The sequence below is a fragment of the Lissotriton helveticus genome, chromosome 1_1 (genome assembly GCF_964261635.1).
Source record: "Lissotriton helveticus chromosome 1_1, aLisHel1.1, whole genome shotgun sequence".
NCBI classification, from domain to species: domain Eukaryota; kingdom Metazoa; phylum Chordata; class Amphibia; order Caudata; family Salamandridae; genus Lissotriton; species Lissotriton helveticus.
The window spans coordinates 675,022,223-675,041,492 of record NC_136057.1 but is presented as its reverse complement, the minus strand read 5'-3'; the positions used below and the strand labels follow the sequence as shown (position 1 = coordinate 675,041,492).

Here is a 19,270-nt window from a genome sequence, read left to right as displayed (position 1 = left end):
GGCCGAAGGCAGAGTTTCTTTATAAGGTTACTGAATTTCAGGGCGACTTGCAGTATTCTTGTCATGCACGGCAGAGGGCACTTTATCCCACACCATCACCTTTACCACAAACCACATTCTTGCTGCGTAGCTCCTTCATGTGAAAGAGAGGGCATATTTGCAAATATGAAGAATACAAATGTAAACACTAGTGCAAAGTTACACACATCAAAAAAGCTGTTGCTAAAATATTGTTTGCAAATATATATTCGAATCTGTTTAATACAAGTCTGTTTAAAGAAAATAAGCTTTTGTAGTTGCAAATGTTCAGAAACTGACAGAAAGATTCTAAATTTTCTATAATTACCGAAGGAGTGGAAAAATAAATATGTTGCCATGAATATCTCTTTTCTGCTGTTCACAGATCAGAAGCAAGAAAAGCAACGTTTCATATTTCTTCAAATGGCTGCTTTAGTTATAACTTATGCTCCGTCTCCTGACCTGTGACATCAGAACTCAACTGTAATAAGTTATTAAAGTTGAGTTCAGATGTCATTTTTTTAGGTTTGGGGTAGAGTCTGCTTCAGCTGCCGCTCCAGGCTTATGTAATGAATAATGTACACTATACATTTTAAACATACAGAGGGACGTTTGTTCAGCCCCTTTCGGCCATTGCTCAATTTGTAATGACATTCACACATTGAGCCCTCCCACAAGTAGTATATAGAGAGTGGGGCCTGGGGCAGCCCATTTTAGCTATTAGTTTATCTAGTGCGTCAGTCGCATTTTTGCATCAGCCCATAGGATAGTCATTTGAAGATCATAGTGTGACATTTGATCCTTTCACACTCGCGTCCGCACAAATAGCAAGAGAGGCAATAACGGACTTCCTCTACAGACAAAACAGCTTTCTTCATTGCACACTCCATTAAGCTTAACCCAATGCAAAGGGCCCAAGAAGGTACTTACATATTGTTGTGCACTCTATAGGCAATGATGAGTCACAGCGTTAATGCTGCTGCAGGTGAACTCGTTGCCCCGAAGTCATATGATAGCTAGTCATAGTTTGTGCATCACAATGTAAATGATTTTGCTAAGGTTTTGTGCCCGGCTCTAAAAAGTACGTTAGGTGAATTGTTTTTTTAAAGATTTTTCAAGTAATGTCAGAGTTTGGAAAAACAGTCCTCTCTCAAAGCTTAGTCTAATATTGATCAGAGTTTACTACCATACCAAAAAAGCAATTACATTTCCCCCAAAGGGTTCGGCTGGTGTATGTAAGGTGTTCTAGTAGCTCGTCCTTCCTTTACCTCCACAAACCAAGCCGACTCGGTTTAGAGTGGGTCTTTTGTTTTTAGGTCTTGGTAAGACTTGAAACCACGGTCCATATCATCAAAGCTTTGCATACATCGGTTGTTACACAGCTGCCATACCGCATTCTAAGATACGCTGAATGATTATTGCTTGATAGCAATGCAGCCTGCAAGATACCTTAAGTATTATCAAAGGGTATCATGTAATGCTCAATTGATTACAGGTCTAATTAATTTTGTTTTGCTTTGCGTGCTTTACTTTCATAATTTTTAATAATTATTACCGCTGTTTCATAGCATGGTGCCACAGTTATGACAATTTGGAAGTCAAGGTAAAATGACAAAAAAGTACGATAATTAATAGTTTTTAAATTAGCAGTCGTGTCCAAAGACATCTTCTAAGAACTTTAACTTTATAAAGCTTTGGTGTGTTGGCACACAAGCCTATATTAAATGATCATTCCATAAGCACGCTCACGTCTAGGACTGGGAGCAGTGTAGTACCGATATGGAATTTGGTGCTTCCCAATTGAACTCATGTATATTCCATGCTCCATGTAAATATATATTTTTTTTATATACAATAAAACATTACAGATATCAAAAAACACATCTGAGATCAAATTCAATAAGTATTACTGGGGCATTCAAATAAAAATGACAGACACCAGATATGGTTTGAAAATGTAATGTAAACAATTATTATTCAATAATGATACATGCCATCAATAAGATTAGCTGCAAAGCGTACAATTTATAAGTATAAGGAACCCAGTAACGTTATGCATGAAATCCGGCATATATTTGCCTTCTAGAGGTGGGAAAGCGGGGGTTCTGAGGTAAAGAGAAATGCTCGTCCTTTTATAGGACTTTAGACAAAGACTTCAATGCATCCCTTACACGAGTACATGGTTTTCAGGATGTGCACAAATCAGGAACAAGCAAGAGGAAAGTTGTATATAATGCTCTTGCTTGCTCCTCGTAAATCTATGTAACCTGTAACCTGTAAATCTGTAAAATTGTATATAAATGTTTTAAAGTCTTTTATGATTTTTAACAAATCGAATAAAGTGAACTTGACTGACTGACTGACGAGAGGAAATCTTTTTCTACAGAATACATTCGGGAAGCTTAACCTTGTGCCCATTCTCAGCCAAAATGGTTGAGCCGGGCAGTCGTGTCTTGCTTACAATCTTCATTATTCATCGATCATCAATGTACTCTACTAGGGACGAACTACATAATTGCTGCAGAGACTCTAGATTCTTTTCATTCATCTAGTTGAAATAAAAACAGGCTTTCAGAATGCCTTTCTGGGGCACTACACCACACAAGGAATTTTTCTTAGAACCGAAACCTGAGGAGAAACTGTCGCTCTTCGCGTAAGGTAACCAAGAAGAAGGCTTGGCAGAGGTCAAGGATCGTGAACCATTCAGCCTCGGGGTATTTAGAACAAAATTACAGCCAGGTTCGGCACCACAGGATAGAATGGAACAATAATTTGGTTAATTTTCCAGAGATTCTGAATTATCCTCACCTGTTTGTATGCTTTTTGTAAGGCCATAGTCGGTAAGTTACATGGACCCCTGATAACTTTTTAATATGCCCTGGAAAGATGTGGGATGCCCGTTAACCTCTCTGTTCACATACGGTCCACTCGGTTCCACTTCCAGGACTTACCAAAGTACACACTCCTCCTCCTCCCCCCTCAGGCATAAGTATTGTTCCTTATTAACATCTGTGGAAGTCTTGAATATCATAAGAGCTGGGCCATTTTGAGACATTATCAGGTTTTGGGGTAACCGGTTGCTCAGTTGGGAATGTGGAATCCCTACCTGCATCTGCAGTGAGCTAAGGGAATTTGGCAGCATTCCAGACTTTGGGATCTTTGGGGCTGACAAAGGGGGTCTAGGTATTGAGGGAAGCTCTCCCTGCTCCACAAGACTTGCGGATTGGGTGTCAGTTGTGATCTGATCAAGATGTAATGAAGCTCCCACTTCCTATGACCCACATTTTTGCAAATGTGACAAGGGGTAAACATCTTTAGGGCACTTATTCTGGTCCTTGGCATATTATCTTGTTCTCTTCCCATTCCACCAAATATCAGGGAAACTCCTTGCATTGCCGTCCTGTAACTGGTATCTACTTCGGTTCCTTGAACTGGAACTTTAAATCCCTTTGTCACCCCACTTTGTGCTACTGGGTTGGGCTATCATATACTTTTCCTTAAGCCCTTTTCGCATGGCTTGCAACGTGTCACTATAGTGTCTTGCGTATTGCAGGATCTCATCAACTTATTTGCGCTGCGAGAAGACGACAATTTGGATAATCTGGTTGCTGATCTTGGGCCCTGCACAAAGGAGGCAAGAAACATTCCCATGTTATCCCCCAGCAGATCGTTCTTTCCGCTGTGCTCCCTGTACACCTGCAGCAATTTTTCAAAGTAGGCATGCACCAACTCTTTAGGCTCTTATTTTTGACTATTAGCTAAGGTGCATTTGTCGCTACCAAGCTAGGGGGCTCTTGTGTCGACCAATCAACTTCCCTCTTACATTCTGCCCACAGAACAGGGAACACCACCTCAAATAACACATTCAGATCTTCCCACAAGACTTTGGAAATGGTCACAATCTGCTCCATCTGTGTGTACCAATTGTCAGGAGTCTCTCTAAGTTTTGGGAGTGAAATTGTAAAATATAAAATATCTGATTGGGACAATGGGACATGTACGTATGCTCCTCTCTGCACTTCTCTCAAAGGATACTCCTTTAGCATTCCTCCGTAGCTCCTTCCACATTTTCCTTTGCGCTCTTTCTTTTGCTTCACCTTAACCGCATGCGCGGTAGCGGTTTTACCGCTGCGTTTTTTTAAATTACCGCGTTACATGACGAGCTGAGCTCGTCATGAGCGTGCGAGCGGCACAACTCATGACAAGCTCAGCTCGTCATGAGCGCGGAAGGGGTTAACCTTCTCCTTCATGGGCCACAGCTCCTTGAATTTTTCAGTTTCACTCCACTCTAATATCCTTACATGATTCCTTAACCTCTCATCTTCAGCAGCTTTAGCTCTTTCTCACCCATTGCCATCCTAGCCTTCTTCTGCAACTTCTTTCGCAGAGTTATTTCAATACTGCACCCATCCGCCACCTTTTCCATCCCTATATACACCTCCCTTGCCACTCACTGCTTCCTTGCTCATTTAGGGAAATCACTCTCAATGTAATGCCCCAGGAAATCCATTGCCCACATTTCCACTAATAATATTTACGAATTCAGGTTTCATCTTAGCGACATTAAGACGCTGTGGAGTTTGGCCTGTGCCTGTCAGGTTAACTGGCAAAGCTGTAAAAGTGGTCTGTCCTCCCATCGCACTGCTTCTCAAACACTGTCCTTGCGGGGGTCCTAATGGCATCACACTGGGTCTTGGTGCAGGGTCCTGAGGTACACTTGGAAAAGGTAGACTCAGTAGAGTACTAACAAGTGTCTCAACTGGGGAAGCAATTGCTGTACTTGACAAGGGTAATGCCCTTATGCCACAGGCTCAGGGATCTGAACAAAGGATGAGTCAGCAGTTTCTGTATAGCCTGGAGGTGTGCAAGCTTCTGGAGGGAAGCTCTCCCTGCTCCACAAGACTTGCGGATTGGGTGTCAGTTGTGATCTGATCAGGATGTAATGAAACTCCCACTTCCTATGACCCACATTTTTGCAAATGTGACAAGGGGTAAACATCTTTAGGGCACTTATTCTGGTCCTTGGCATATTATCTTGTTCTCTTCCCATTCCACCAAATATCAGGGAAACTCCTTGCATTGCCGTCCTGTAACTGGTATCTACTTCGGTTCCTTGAACTGGAACTTTAAATCCCTTTGTCACCCCACTTTGTGCTACTGGGTTGGGCTATCATATACTTTTCCTTAAGCCCTTTTCGCATGGCTTCCAACGTGTCACTATAGTGTCTTGCGTATTGCAGGATCTCATCAACTGATTTGCTCCGCGAGAAGACGACAATTTGGATAATCTGGTTGCTGATCTTGGGCCCTGCACAAAGGAGGCAAGAAACATTCCCATGTTATCCCCCAGCAGATCGTTCTTTCCGCTGTGCTCCCTGTACACCTGCAGCAATTTTTCAAAGTAGGCATGCACCAACTCTTTAGGCTCTTATTTTTGACTATTAGCTAAGGTGCATTTGTCGCTACCAAGCTAGGGGGCTCTTGTGTCGACCAATCAACTTCCCTCTTACATTCTGCCCACAGAACAGGGAACACCACATCAAATAACACATTCAGATCTTCCCACAAGACTTTGGAAATGGTCACAATCTGCTCCATCTGTGTGTACCAATTGTCAGGAGTCTCTCTAAGTTTTGGGAGTGAAATTGTAAAATATAAAATATCTGATTGGGACAATGGGACATGTACGTATGCTCCTCTCTGCACTTCTCTCAAAGGATACTCCTTTAGCATTCCTCCGTAGCTCCTTCCACATTTTCCTTTGCGCTCTTTCTTTTGCTTCACCTTAACCGCATGCGCGGTAGCGGTTTTACCGCTGCGTTTTTTTAAATTACCGCGTTACATGACGAGCTGAGCTCGTCATGAGCGTGCGAGCGGCACAACTCATGACAAGCTCAGCTCGTCATGAGCGCGGAAGGGGTTAACCTTCTCCTTCATGGGCCACAGCTCCTTGAATTTTTCAGTTTCACTCCACTCTAATATCCTTACATGATTCCTTAACCTCTCATCTTCAGCAGCTTTAGCTCTTTCTCACCCATTGCCATCCTAGCCTTCTTCTGCAACTTCTTTCGCAGAGTTATTTCAATACTGCACCCATCCGCCACCTTTTCCATCCCTATATACACCTCCCTTGCCACTCACTGCTTCCTTGCTCATTTAGGGAAATCACTCTCAATGTAATGCCCCAGGAAATCCATTGCCCACATTTCCACTAATAATATTTACGAATTCAGGTTTCATCTTAGCGACATTAAGACGCTGTGGAGTTTGGCCTGTGCCTGTCAGGTTAACTGGCAAAGCTGTAAAAGTGGTCTGTCCTCCCATCGCACTGCTTCTCAAACACTGTCCTTGCGGGGGTCCTAATGGCATCACACTGGGTCTTGGTGCAGGGTCCTGAGGTACACTTGGAAAAGGTAGACTCAGTAGAGTACTAACAAGTGTCTCAACTGGGGAAGCAATTGCTGTACTTGACAAGGGTAATGCCCTTATGCCACAGGCTCAGGGATCTGAACAAAGGATGAGTCAGCAGTTTCTGTATAGCCTGGAGGTGTGCAAGCTTCTGGAGGGAAGCTCTCCCTGCTCCACAAGACTTGCGGATTGGGTGTCAGTTGTGATCTGATCAGGATGTAATGAAACTCCCACTTCCTATGACCCACATTTTTGCAAATGTGACAAGGGGTAAACATCTTTAGGGCACTTATTCTGGTCCTTGGCATATTATCTTGTTCTCTTCCCATTCCACCAAATATCAGGGAAACTCCTTGCATTGCCGTCCTGTAACTGGTATCTACTTCGGTTCCTTGAACTGGAACTTTAAATCCCTTTGTCACCCCACTTTGTGCTACTGGGTTGGGCTATCATATACTTTTCCTTAAGCCCTTTTCGCATGGCTTCCAACGTGTCACTATAGTGTCTTGCGTATTGCAGGATCTCATCAACTGATTTGCTCCGCGAGAAGACGACAATTTGGATAATCTGGTTGCTGATCTTGGGCCCTGCACAAAGGAGGCAAGAAACATTCCCATGTTATCCCCCAGCAGATCGTTCTTTCCGCTGTGCTCCCTGTACACCTGCAGCAATTTTTCAAAGTAGGCATGCACCAACTCTTTAGGCTCTTATTTTTGACTATTAGCTAAGGTGCATTTGTCGCTACCAAGCTAGGGGGCTCTTGTGTCGACCAATCAACTTCCCTCTTACATTCTGCCCACAGAACGGGGAACACCACCTCAAATAACACATTCAGCTCTTCCCACAAGACTTTGGAAATGGTCACAATCTGCTCCATCTGTGTGTACCAATTGTCAGGAGTCTCTCTAAGTTTTGGGAGTGAAATTGTAAAATATAAAATATCTGATTGGGACAATGGGACATGTACGTATGCTCCTCTCTGCACTTCTCTCAAAGGATACTCCTTTAGCATTCCTCCGTAGCTCCTTCCACATTTTCCTTTGCGCTCTTTCTTTTGCTTCACCTTAACCGCATGCGCGCTAGCGGTTTTACCGCTGCGTTTTTTAAATTACCGCGTTACATGACGAGCTGAGCTCGTCATGAGCGTGCGAGCGGCACAACTCATTACAAGCTCAGCTCGTCATGAGTGCGGAAGGGGTTAACCTTCTCCTTCATGGGCCACAGCTCCTTGAATTTTTCAGTTTCACTCCACTCTAATATCCTTACATGATTCCTTAACCTCTCATCTTCAGCAGCTTTAGCTCTTTCTCACCCATTGCCATCCTAGCCTTCTTCTGCAACTTCTTTCGCAAAGTTATTTCAATTCTGCACCCATCCGCCACCTTTTCCATCCCTATATACACCTCCCTTGCCACTCACTGCTTCCTTGCTCATTTAGGGCAAATCACTCTCAATGTAATGCCCTAGGAAATCCATTGCCCACATTTCCACTAATAATATTTACGAATTCAGGTTTCATCTTAGCGACATTAAGACGCTGTGGAGTTTGGCCTGTGCCTGTCAGGTTAACTGGCACAGCTGTAAAAGTGGTCTGTCCTCCCATCGCACTGCTTCTCAAACACTGTCCTTGCGGGGGTCCTAATGGCATCACACTGGGTCTTGGTGCAGGGTCCTGAGGTACACTTGGAAAAGGTAGACTCAGTAGAGTACTAACAAGTGTCTCAACTGGGGAAGCAATTGCTGTACTTGACAAGGGTAATGCCCTTATGCCACAGGCTCAGGGATCTGAACAAAGGATGAGTCAGCAGTTTCTGTATAGCCTGGAGGTGTGCAAGCTTCTGGAGGGGATTCTGTGACCGTCCCAGTTTTAGTTACTGCTGGGGCTGTGACACAGCTGCGGCATTGTATGGTTGTGGTCAAATGCTTAGGAGCTCGTCTATGATGACGTCCTCGTCACTCTGTGTTTGTTTCCCTTTTGGGTTTTTCCCCTCTCCCCCACTTTGCTTTCTATCAGGAGATAGGTCCCAACAGTTTCAATGATTTCTTCCCTCCACCTTCTCTACTTATCCTCATCCTGCACGCTTCTACATGAGTGAGTCATATTGTGGATTTTTAATTAAAATGTAATTCTTTTTTTTTTACTTGCCATTTGTTCCCAAAGAATTTAAGCTTCAAATTGTATGGTTCTAGGCTGCGGCTTTAAGTCATAGATTTATCGACTCAGATTCTCTATTTGAGGGATTTGAAAGGTCCAGCTTAGTGGGAATCATAATTCTCCATCTTTGGATGTGTATTTGTGCCATTGGCTAACCTATATGCACATGTATAATCCTTTATTGGCTGCCATTTCCCTTGCTCGTGTGTATTCTGGGGGAGCATACTCCTCCTTATTTAGGGCTTTCACCTTCTTTGACATGGGGTTTCTCATTCTGGCATGCTTTCAGTAACTCTCGATTTCAATTGCTCACTTACTCTGCACTAAGGGACACATGTTCTCTTGACCAATACCAGTGTGCCTCTATCAAAGGTGACCTTATCACAGCATGACTACGGCACCTGCCAGCCAATCCCTGTGCTGTACCTTGATGACGCAATGCCCGAATACTGCTAGATTTTCCAGAACCATTCACAATGATTCTCCCCATTTGCATGCTTTCACTAGTCCAAAATCTCTACAATAGCGAGAATATTACCCACCAGAGGTGTCCTGAAACCCTTAACCTCCTGCCCACATAATCACTCCACTCGCCGGGCTACTGACACTCCCACTAGGGCCTACAACACTTGTATGCAAAACCCTAACATGGCCCAGCACACTGATCGACTAAGCCCCAAACCCAGGTTGCAAAACCAATCAGATGTAATCGCCCTCACCCCTTCGACCCCTGTCCACATGATCATCCCTCTCATGGGGACGCTGAACGTCCGCGGAAACCCACCTCTAGGCCACCAGTACATACTAACAGAAACGCCCCCTTGCATCCATCCCCCTGCTTGCTAGAACATACCTCTCTAAGAGAGCTTGATAATCTGCACCGCAGATCCTCCGAATTAACACAGAGCATCCACAAATCCATTCTGGACCTAATGCACCTCCTTCACATCACCTAACTCTCCTTTTCGAATCTCAGGCTCTCACAGAATACGACCGACATTCCCTTCATGAAGCCCATCCTTCACACTCTACCCCTATCCCTAAGACACATGCGCCCATGCAAACAACCTTGTCACTTCTCGGAGAAGGAAATTCTTGCTCTACTCCACACCTAGAAAAACCACCCCTGGCACGACCAATTCCTCTGAACTCACAGAGGAAGAAGTGGCTGACCGTCTCACTAGTTACGACTCTGCCTTGACAACCCCACGCCCCTTACACCTGAGGGAAGAACATCCTATCTGTACGGTTACAACCAACCCTAACAGATCTGCTACCATCCGCACCAGAGGGGTGGTCAACAGCAACCTAACTAAAATTCCCACCGCCGCTGCTACCCTTGACAATCACTCCTACCCCTCCCTAGCCGGCCTCCTAATAAATTGCCGATGAGCTGTAAAGCATGCATCTGATGTAGCCAACCTCATTCTGAGTCATAATTCGAACCTAGCGATCTTGACTGAATCCTGGCTCAAGGATTCCTCATCACCCTACCTAGGCCTCTTAGTCCCGCCCAACTATAACATCGTGAGGTTGGATAGGCACCCAAAGAAAAAAGGGGGTGGCATTGCCTGTATCCACCAGTCCAACCTCATTGTTACGGAACTGCCAGTGGACCCCAAAGACTCCTGCGAATACCTTGTGCTCTCTATCTCCAACAACAAGTCTCAGCTGTGCAAACTTCACATCTTTTACCACCCCCCAGGCAAGAACGACTCCTTTACGGACCTCCGCATGGAAATCATCACAGCCAAGGTTTCTCCAAACTCTAATGACATTTTCCTTGGCGACTTTAACCTACATTGGAACGATCCTAAGGACCCTCAGGTCAATACCATCAGAGACTTCTTGGCCGATCAAGCCCTTACCCAAACCTGCTCCCTCCCTACTCATTCGAAAGGCGCCACTCTAGACTGGATCATTGCTAAGGAATCAGCGGTCAAACTTCTCTCTATTGACCCCTGCGATTGGTCTGACCACCACGCCATCATCTTCCTCTTGCCCAGCACCCACAAAACATGGACACCTCAACCTGTGATTCCCAAAAGATGGGTTAGAGACACTAAGAACCTTGACCATGAGAAATTGGCAGCGCGTTGTGTGTCTGACCTCCCCCCGCCCCCTCAGTGCATCTCGGTTGACAACCTAGCGACTCATTACTCCTCAACCATATCCGACATTCTCGATCACCTGGCATGACTAAAACTAAAAAGAACCCAGGTCAAAGACCGAACCCCTGGTTCAGCGGATCTCTCAAAAGGAGAGGAGATACCTTCGACAGACTGAGCGAAACTGAAAACAACACCCTTCAGCAGCACATCTAAAACTTCTCCGCCAGGCCAGAAATGGCTACAATAAGAAAATCCTCAATACTAAAAAAGAATTCTTCAGATCTGAGCTAGAGAATACCAAAAATCGATCTCGCAAGCTGTTCGACTTGGTCAAATACCAATCCAACAAACTAGTGAAAACCACCAAAGAAACACCCAAACCCCTAATATCAAGCGAGGAATTCTCTTCCTTCTTCTGCGACAAAATCACAGCCCTTGGAAATGAACTTAAATCCGCTACTTACAACCAAAGCCAAAATCCCCCTGCTCCACCTTCTCTCTCTGCGCTGTCCTCCCAAACCACACCCAAAAACCTAGCGCACTGGTCTGAATTTAAAACCTATGATGAACTTTGTATCTCGAAAAGTCTTGCCTCCTTAAAACCGAACATTCACTTCAATGATCCTCTTCCCTCTAACTGGCGCCTCTCAGGCCATCTTCCCGTCCTGGGCCTCAATAATCAACGCCTCTCTCCTACAAGGCTCAATTCCCGGCTCGCTCAAAGCTGGCCAAGTAATCCCCATCCTAAAAAAAAACGCTGGACCCTGCCTCTGCCTAGAACTATAGGCCCATATCCAACATCCCTCTCCTTGCCAAAGTTCTGGAATAATGTGTGCAACAGCAGCTAAGCCTACACATCAACAACTTTCACCTGCTTGATGACTTCCAATCAGGGTTCAGACCTGGTCACAGCACGGAAACCACCCTCCTCCACATAGTGGATGACGCCCTCCAAGCCCTCGACCAAGGCAAATCTTGTCTCCTAATCCTCCTAGACCTATCCTGTGCCTTTGATACGGATAACCACGAAATTCTCTTAGAACATCTCAAACTTAGGATGGGGTTGAATGGCACGGTCCTTGAATGGCTTAGATCCTTCCTACAGAACCGTTCACAGAGAGTCCTCATCAACGGTAATCTATCCGCCCCCTCGCCGGTTACGGTTGGAGTTCCCCAAGGATCAACCCTCTCCCCTACCCTCTTCAACCTTTACCTTGAACCTCTCACCGAGGTGCTACGTGCCGCCAACATCTCATACCTTACGTACGCTGACGATACTCAGATCTACATAAAAATCTCTTCCCTTGAGGACATTCTCTCCCTGAACGAGGCCCTGAAGCGGACAGTCCACTGGCTCACCGCCAACCAGCTAAAACTCAACACAAGTAAAACAGAATTTCTCCTGATCTCCCCACCCAAACCCAATCCAGACACCCAGGAATGGATCAAGACCATCTCAGCGCTAAACTGCCCTCCTACTATTGTTGACTCAGCCAAATCTCTTGAAATAACCCTTGACGGCAGCCTGAACATGGGCAGCCATATAAACTCGATGGCCAAAACAGCCAGATTCCATCTGAGTTACTTAAGAAACCTCAAACCCTTCCTCAATGTGGCCGACCTTAAAACAGCACCTCAGGCACTAGTCATTTCCAGACTAGAATATGGATGCTCTACTCTTGCAGGGCTACCCAAGAACTCCCTGGCACCTTTGAAAGCCTGCCTCAACACTGCCGCCAGACTCCGTACTGGTTCAAGGAAATTCAACCACATCTCCCCCCACCTCAAAGCCCTGCACTGGCTTCCCCTAGAGTCCAGAATCCAATTTAAACTGGCTTGCATTACTCACAAAGACCTTTTCTCCAATTCCCCTTCATTTCTTGCACAAAAACTCGTGTTATCCGGAGGAGCCAGAAACTCTCGATCTGCCAAAGACATGCTGCTGCAACCAGCATGCTTCCGGAAGAACAAAACCTACAATCGGGCCTTTTCTGGGGCCACCCCAAGAATCTGGAACTCTCTCCCACCTTCCATCAGAAGACTTCCGTCCTTGGCACACTTTAAGAAGGAAACCAAAACCTTCTTAATGAGAAAATAGCTCGCCTTACAAATACTTTACAATTACCGCAGTGACTTACCCAACTCTCCACCTCGGCAATATCACTGGCTTAGACGGAGGGTACCTATTCTGCACTCCTGGACATCCCACCTAGACTTGAGACTGCATACCTTCTTGTATATTGTTTCGACTTGTATTAATTTTTATATCTTGTAACCTGGACTTTAAACGTACAGTTTGTTTTTCTTGTATAATACACCCCCTACCTGTCCCAATGGATCCCCCTGTCCCTAAGCTTGTATACTACCCCTTAATCCTGTATAGCGCTCTGATACCCTCACGGGTCTGGTTCACGCTCTATAAAACTATAAAAAAAAAAATAATAAAAAAATCACTAGACCCTCGACCTGCAAAAGTCAATGTACTCAACGCGTTTGTTCCCATGCACTCTTCCCATTCCACCAAATATCAGGGAAACTCCTTGCATTGCCGTCCTGTAACTGGTATCTACTTCGGTTCCTTGAACTGGAACTTTAAATCCCTTTGTCACCCCACTTTGTGCTACTGGGTTGGGCTATCATATACTTTTCCTTAAGCCCTTTTCGCATGGCTTCCAACGTGTCACTATAGTGTCTTGCGTATTGCAGGATCTCATCAACTGATTTGCTCCGCGAGAAGACGACAATTTGGATAATCTGGTTGCTGATCTTGGGCCCTGCACAAAGGAGGCAAGAAACATTCCCATGTTATCCCCCAGCAGATCGTTCTTTCCGCTGTGCTCCCTGTACACCTGCAGCAATTTTTCAAAGTAGGCATGCACCAACTCTTTAGGCTCTTATTTTTGACTATTAGCTAAGGTGCATTTGTCGCTACCAAGCTAGGGGGCTCTTGTGTCGACCAATCAACTTCCCTCTTACATTCTGCCCACAGAACGGGGAACACCACCTCAAATAACACATTCAGCTCTTCCCACAAGACTTTGGAAATGGTCACAATCTGCTCCATCTGTGTGTACCAATTGTCAGGAGTCTCTCTAAGTTTTGGGAGTGAAATTGTAAAATATAAAATATCTGATTGGGACAATGGGACATGTACGTATGCTCCTCTCTGCACTTCTCTCAAAGGATACTCCTTTAGCATTCCTCCGTAGCTCCTTCCACATTTTCCTTTGCGCTCTTTCTTTTGCTTCACCTTAACCGCATGCGCGCTAGCGGTTTTACCGCTGCGTTTTTTAAATTACCGCGTTACATGACGAGCTGAGCTCGTCATGAGCGTGCGAGCGGCACAACTCATTACAAGCTCAGCTCGTCATGAGTGCGGAAGGGGTTAACCTTCTCCTTCATGGGCCACAGCTCCTTGAATTTTTCAGTTTCACTCCACTCTAATATCCTTACATGATTCCTTAACCTCTCATCTTCAGCAGCTTTAGCTCTTTCTCACCCATTGCCATCCTAGCCTTCTTCTGCAACTTCTTTCGCAAAGTTATTTCAATTCTGCACCCATCCGCCACCTTTTCCATCCCTATATACACCTCCCTTGCCACTCACTGCTTCCTTGCTCATTTAGGGCAAATCACTCTCAATGTAATGCCCTAGGAAATCCATTGCCCACATTTCCACTAATAATATTTACGAATTCAGGTTTCATCTTAGCGACATTAAGACGCTGTGGAGTTTGGCCTGTGCCTGTCAGGTTAACTGGCACAGCTGTAAAAGTGGTCTGTCCTCCCATCGCACTGCTTCTCAAACACTGTCCTTGCGGGGGTCCTAATGGCATCACACTGGGTCTTGGTGCAGGGTCCTGAGGTACACTTGGAAAAGGTAGACTCAGTAGAGTACTAACAAGTGTCTCAACTGGGGAAGCAATTGCTGTACTTGACAAGGGTAATGCCCTTATGCCACAGGCTCAGGGATCTGAACAAAGGATGAGTCAGCAGTTTCTGTATAGCCTGGAGGTGTGCAAGCTTCTGGAGGGGATTCTGTGACCGTCCCAGTTTTAGTTACTGCTGGGGCTGTGACACAGCTGCGGCATTGTATGGTTGTGGTCAAATGCTTAGGAGCTCGTCTATGATGACGTCCTCGTCACTCTGTGTTTGTTTCCCTTTTGGGTTTTTCCCCTCTCCCCCACTTTGCTTTCTATCAGGAGATAGGTCCCAACAGTTTCAATGATTTCTTCCCTCCACCTTCTCTACTTATCCTCATCCTGCACGCTTCTACATGAGTGAGTCATATTGTGGATTTTTAATTAAAATGTAATTCTTTTTTTTTTACTTGCCATTTGTTCCCAAAGAATTTAAGCTTCAAATTGTATGGTTCTAGGCTGCGGCTTTAAGTCATAGATTTATCGACTCAGATTCTCTATTTGAGGGATTTGAAAGGTCCAGCTTAGTGGGAATCATAATTCTCCATCTTTGGATGTGTATTTGTGCCATTGGCTAACCTATATGCACATGTATAATCCTTTATTGGCTGCCATTTCCCTTGCTCGTGTGTATTCTGGGGGAGCATACTCCTCCTTATTTAGGGCTTTCACCTTCTTTGACATGGGGTTTCTCATTCTGGCATGCTTTCAGTAACTCTCGATTTCAATTGCTCACTTACTCTGCACTAAGGGACACATGTTCTCTTGACCAATACCAGTGTGCCTCTATCAAAGGTGACCTTATCACAGCATGACTACGGCACCTGCCAGCCAATCCCTGTGCTGTACCTTGATGACGCAATGCCCGAATACTGCTAGATTTTCCAGAACCATTCACAATGATTCTCCCCATTTGCATGCTTTCACTAGTCCAAAATCTCTACAATAGCGAGAATATTACCCACCAGAGGTGTCCTGAAACCCTTAACCTCCTGCCCACATAATCACTCCACTCGCCGGGCTACTGACACTCCCACTAGGGCCTACAACACTTGTATGCAAAACCCTAACATGGCCCAGCACACTGATCGACTAAGCCCCAAACCCAGGTTGCAAAACCAATCAGATGTAATCGCCCTCACCCCTTCGACCCCTGTCCACATGATCATCCCTCTCATGGGGACGCTGAACGTCCGCGGAAACCCACCTCTAGGCCACCAGTACATACTAACAGAAACGCCCCCTTGCATCCATCCCCCTGCTTGCTAGAACATACCTCTCTAAGAGAGCTTGATAATCTGCACCGCAGATCCTCCGAATTAACACAGAGCATCCACAAATCCATTCTGGACCTAATGCACCTCCTTCACATCACCTAACTCTCCTTTTCGAATCTCAGGCTCTCACAGAATACGACCGACATTCCCTTCATGAAGCCCATCCTTCACACTCTACCCCTATCCCTAAGACACATGCGCCCATGCAAACAACCTTGTCACTTCTCGGAGAAGGAAATTCTTGCTCTACTCCACACCTAGAAAAACCACCCCTGGCACGACCAATTCCTCTGAACTCACAGAGGAAGAAGTGGCTGACCGTCTCACTAGTTACGACTCTGCCTTGACAACCCCACGCCCCTTACACCTGAGGGAAGAACATCCTATCTGTACGGTTACAACCAACCCTAACAGATCTGCTACCATCCGCACCAGAGGGGTGGTCAACAGCAACCTAACTAAAATTCCCACCGCCGCTGCTACCCTTGACAATCACTCCTACCCCTCCCTAGCCGGCCTCCTAATAAATTGCCGATGAGCTGTAAAGCATGCATCTGATGTAGCCAACCTCATTCTGAGTCATAATTCGAACCTAGCGATCTTGACTGAATCCTGGCTCAAGGATTCCTCATCACCCTACCTAGGCCTCTTAGTCCCGCCCAACTATAACATCGTGAGGTTGGATAGGCACCCAAAGAAAAAAGGGGGTGGCATTGCCTGTATCCACCAGTCCAACCTCATTGTTACGGAACTGCCAGTGGACCCCAAAGACTCCTGCGAATACCTTGTGCTCTCTATCTCCAACAACAAGTCTCAGCTGTGCAAACTTCACATCTTTTACCACCCCCCAGGCAAGAACGACTCCTTTACGGACCTCCGCATGGAAATCATCACAGCCAAGGTTTCTCCAAACTCTAATGACATTTTCCTTGGCGACTTTAACCTACATTGGAACGATCCTAAGGACCCTCAGGTCAATACCATCAGAGACTTCTTGGCCGATCAAGCCCTTACCCAAACCTGCTCCCTCCCTACTCATTCGAAAGGCGCCACTCTAGACTGGATCATTGCTAAGGAATCAGCGGTCAAACTTCTCTCTATTGACCCCTGCGATTGGTCTGACCACCACGCCATCATCTTCCTCTTGCCCAGCACCCACAAAACATGGACACCTCAACCTGTGATTCCCAAAAGATGGGTTAGAGACACTAAGAACCTTGACCATGAGAAATTGGCAGCGCGTTGTGTGTCTGACCTCCCCCCGCCCCCTCAGTGCATCTCGGTTGACAACCTAGCGACTCATTACTCCTCAACCATATCCGACATTCTCGATCACCTGGCATGACTAAAACTAAAAAGAACCCAGGTCAAAGACCGAACCCCTGGTTCAGCGGATCTCTCAAAAGGAGAGGAGATACCTTCGACAGACTGAGCGAAACTGAAAACAACACCCTTCAGCAGCACATCTAAAACTTCTCCGCCAGGCCAGAAATGGCTACAATAAGAAAATCCTCAATACTAAAAAAGAATTCTTCAGATCTGAGCTAGAGAATACCAAAAATCGATCTCGCAAGCTGTTCGACTTGGTCAAATACCAATCCAACAAACTAGTGAAAACCACCAAAGAAACACCCAAACCCCTAATATCAAGCGAGGAATTCTCTTCCTTCTTCTGCGACAAAATCACAGCCCTTGGAAATGAACTTAAATCCGCTACTTACAACCAAAGCCAAAATCCCCCTGCTCCACCTTCTCTCTCTGCGCTGTCCTCCCAAACCACACCCAAAAACCTAGCGCACTGGTCTGAATTTAAAACCTATGATGAACTTTGTATCTCGAAAAGTCTTGCCTCCTTAAAACCGAACATTCACTTCAATGATCCTCTTCCCTCTAACTGGCGCCTCTCAGGCCATCTTCCCGTCCTGGGCCTCAATAATCAACGCCTCTCTCCTACAAGGCTCAATTCCCGGCTCGCTCAAAGCTGGCCAAGTAATCCCCATCCTAAAAAAAAACGCTGGACCCTGCCTCTGCCTAGAACTATAGGCCCATATCCAACATCCCTCTCCTTGCCAAAGTTCTGGAATAATGTGTGCAACAGCAGCTAAGCCTACACATCAACAACTTTCACCTGCTTGATGACTTCCAATCAGGGTTCAGACCTGGTCACAGCACGGAAACCACCCTCCTCCACATAGTGGATGACGCCCTCCAAGCCCTCGACCAAGGCAAATCTTGTCTCCTAATCCTCCTAGACCTATCCTGTGCCTTTGATACGGATAACCACGAAATTCTCTTAGAACATCTCAAACTTAGGATGGGGTTGAATGGCACGGTCCTTGAATGGCTTAGATCCTTCCTACAGAACCGTTCACAGAGAGTCCTCATCAACGGTAATCTATCCGCCCCCTCGCCGGTTACGGTTGGAGTTCCCCAAGGATCAACCCTCTCCCCTACCCTCTTCAACCTTTACCTTGAACCTCTCACCGAGGTGCTACGTGCCGCCAACATCTCATACCTTACGTACGCTGACGATACTCAGATCTACATAAAAATCTCTTCCCTTGAGGACATTCTCTCCCTGAACGAGGCCCTGAAGCGGACAGTCCACTGGCTCACCGCCAACCAGCTAAAACTCAACACAAGTAAAACAGAATTTCTCCTGATCTCCCCACCCAAACCCAATCCAGACACCCAGGAATGGATCAAGACCATCTCAGCGCTAAACTGCCCTCCTACTATTGTTGACTCAGCCAAATCTCTTGAAATAACCCTTGACGGCAGCCTGAACATGGGCAGCCATATAAACTCGATGGCCAAAACAGCCAGATTCCATCTGAGTTACTTAAGAAACCTCAAACCCTTCCTCAATGTGGCCGACCTTAAAACAGCACCTCAGGCACTAGTCATTTCCAGACTAGAATATGGATTCTCTACTCTTGCAGGGCTACCCAAGAACTCCCTGGCACCTTTGAAAGCCTGCCTCAACACTGCCGCCAGACTCCGTACTGGTTCAAGGAAATTCAACCACATCTCCCCCCACCTCAAAGCCCTGCACTGGCTTCCCCTAGAGTCCAGAATCCAATTTAAACTGGCTTGCATTACTCACAAAGACCTTTTCTCCAATTCCCCTTCATTTCTTGCACAAAAACTCGTGTTATCCGGAGGAGCCAGAAACTCTCGATCTGCCAAAGACATGCTGCTGCAACCAGCATGCTTCCGGAAGAACAAAACCTACAATCGGGCCTTTTCTGGGGCCACCCCAAGAATCTGGAACTCTCTCCCACCTTCCATCAGAAGACTTCCGTCCTTGGCACACTTTAAGAAGGAAACCAAAACCTTCTTAATGAGAAAATAGCTCGCCTTACAAATACTTTACAATTAC

General features: G+C 45.8%; 1 protein-coding gene across 1 annotated transcript in view; it reads left to right on the top strand.

Moving 5' to 3' along the window:
• The window catches only part of ELAPOR2 (endosome-lysosome associated apoptosis and autophagy regulator family member 2), a 550,871-nt gene that overhangs the window by 464,286 nt on the left and 67,315 nt on the right, over positions 1-19,270 (top strand). The window lies entirely within an intron of this gene.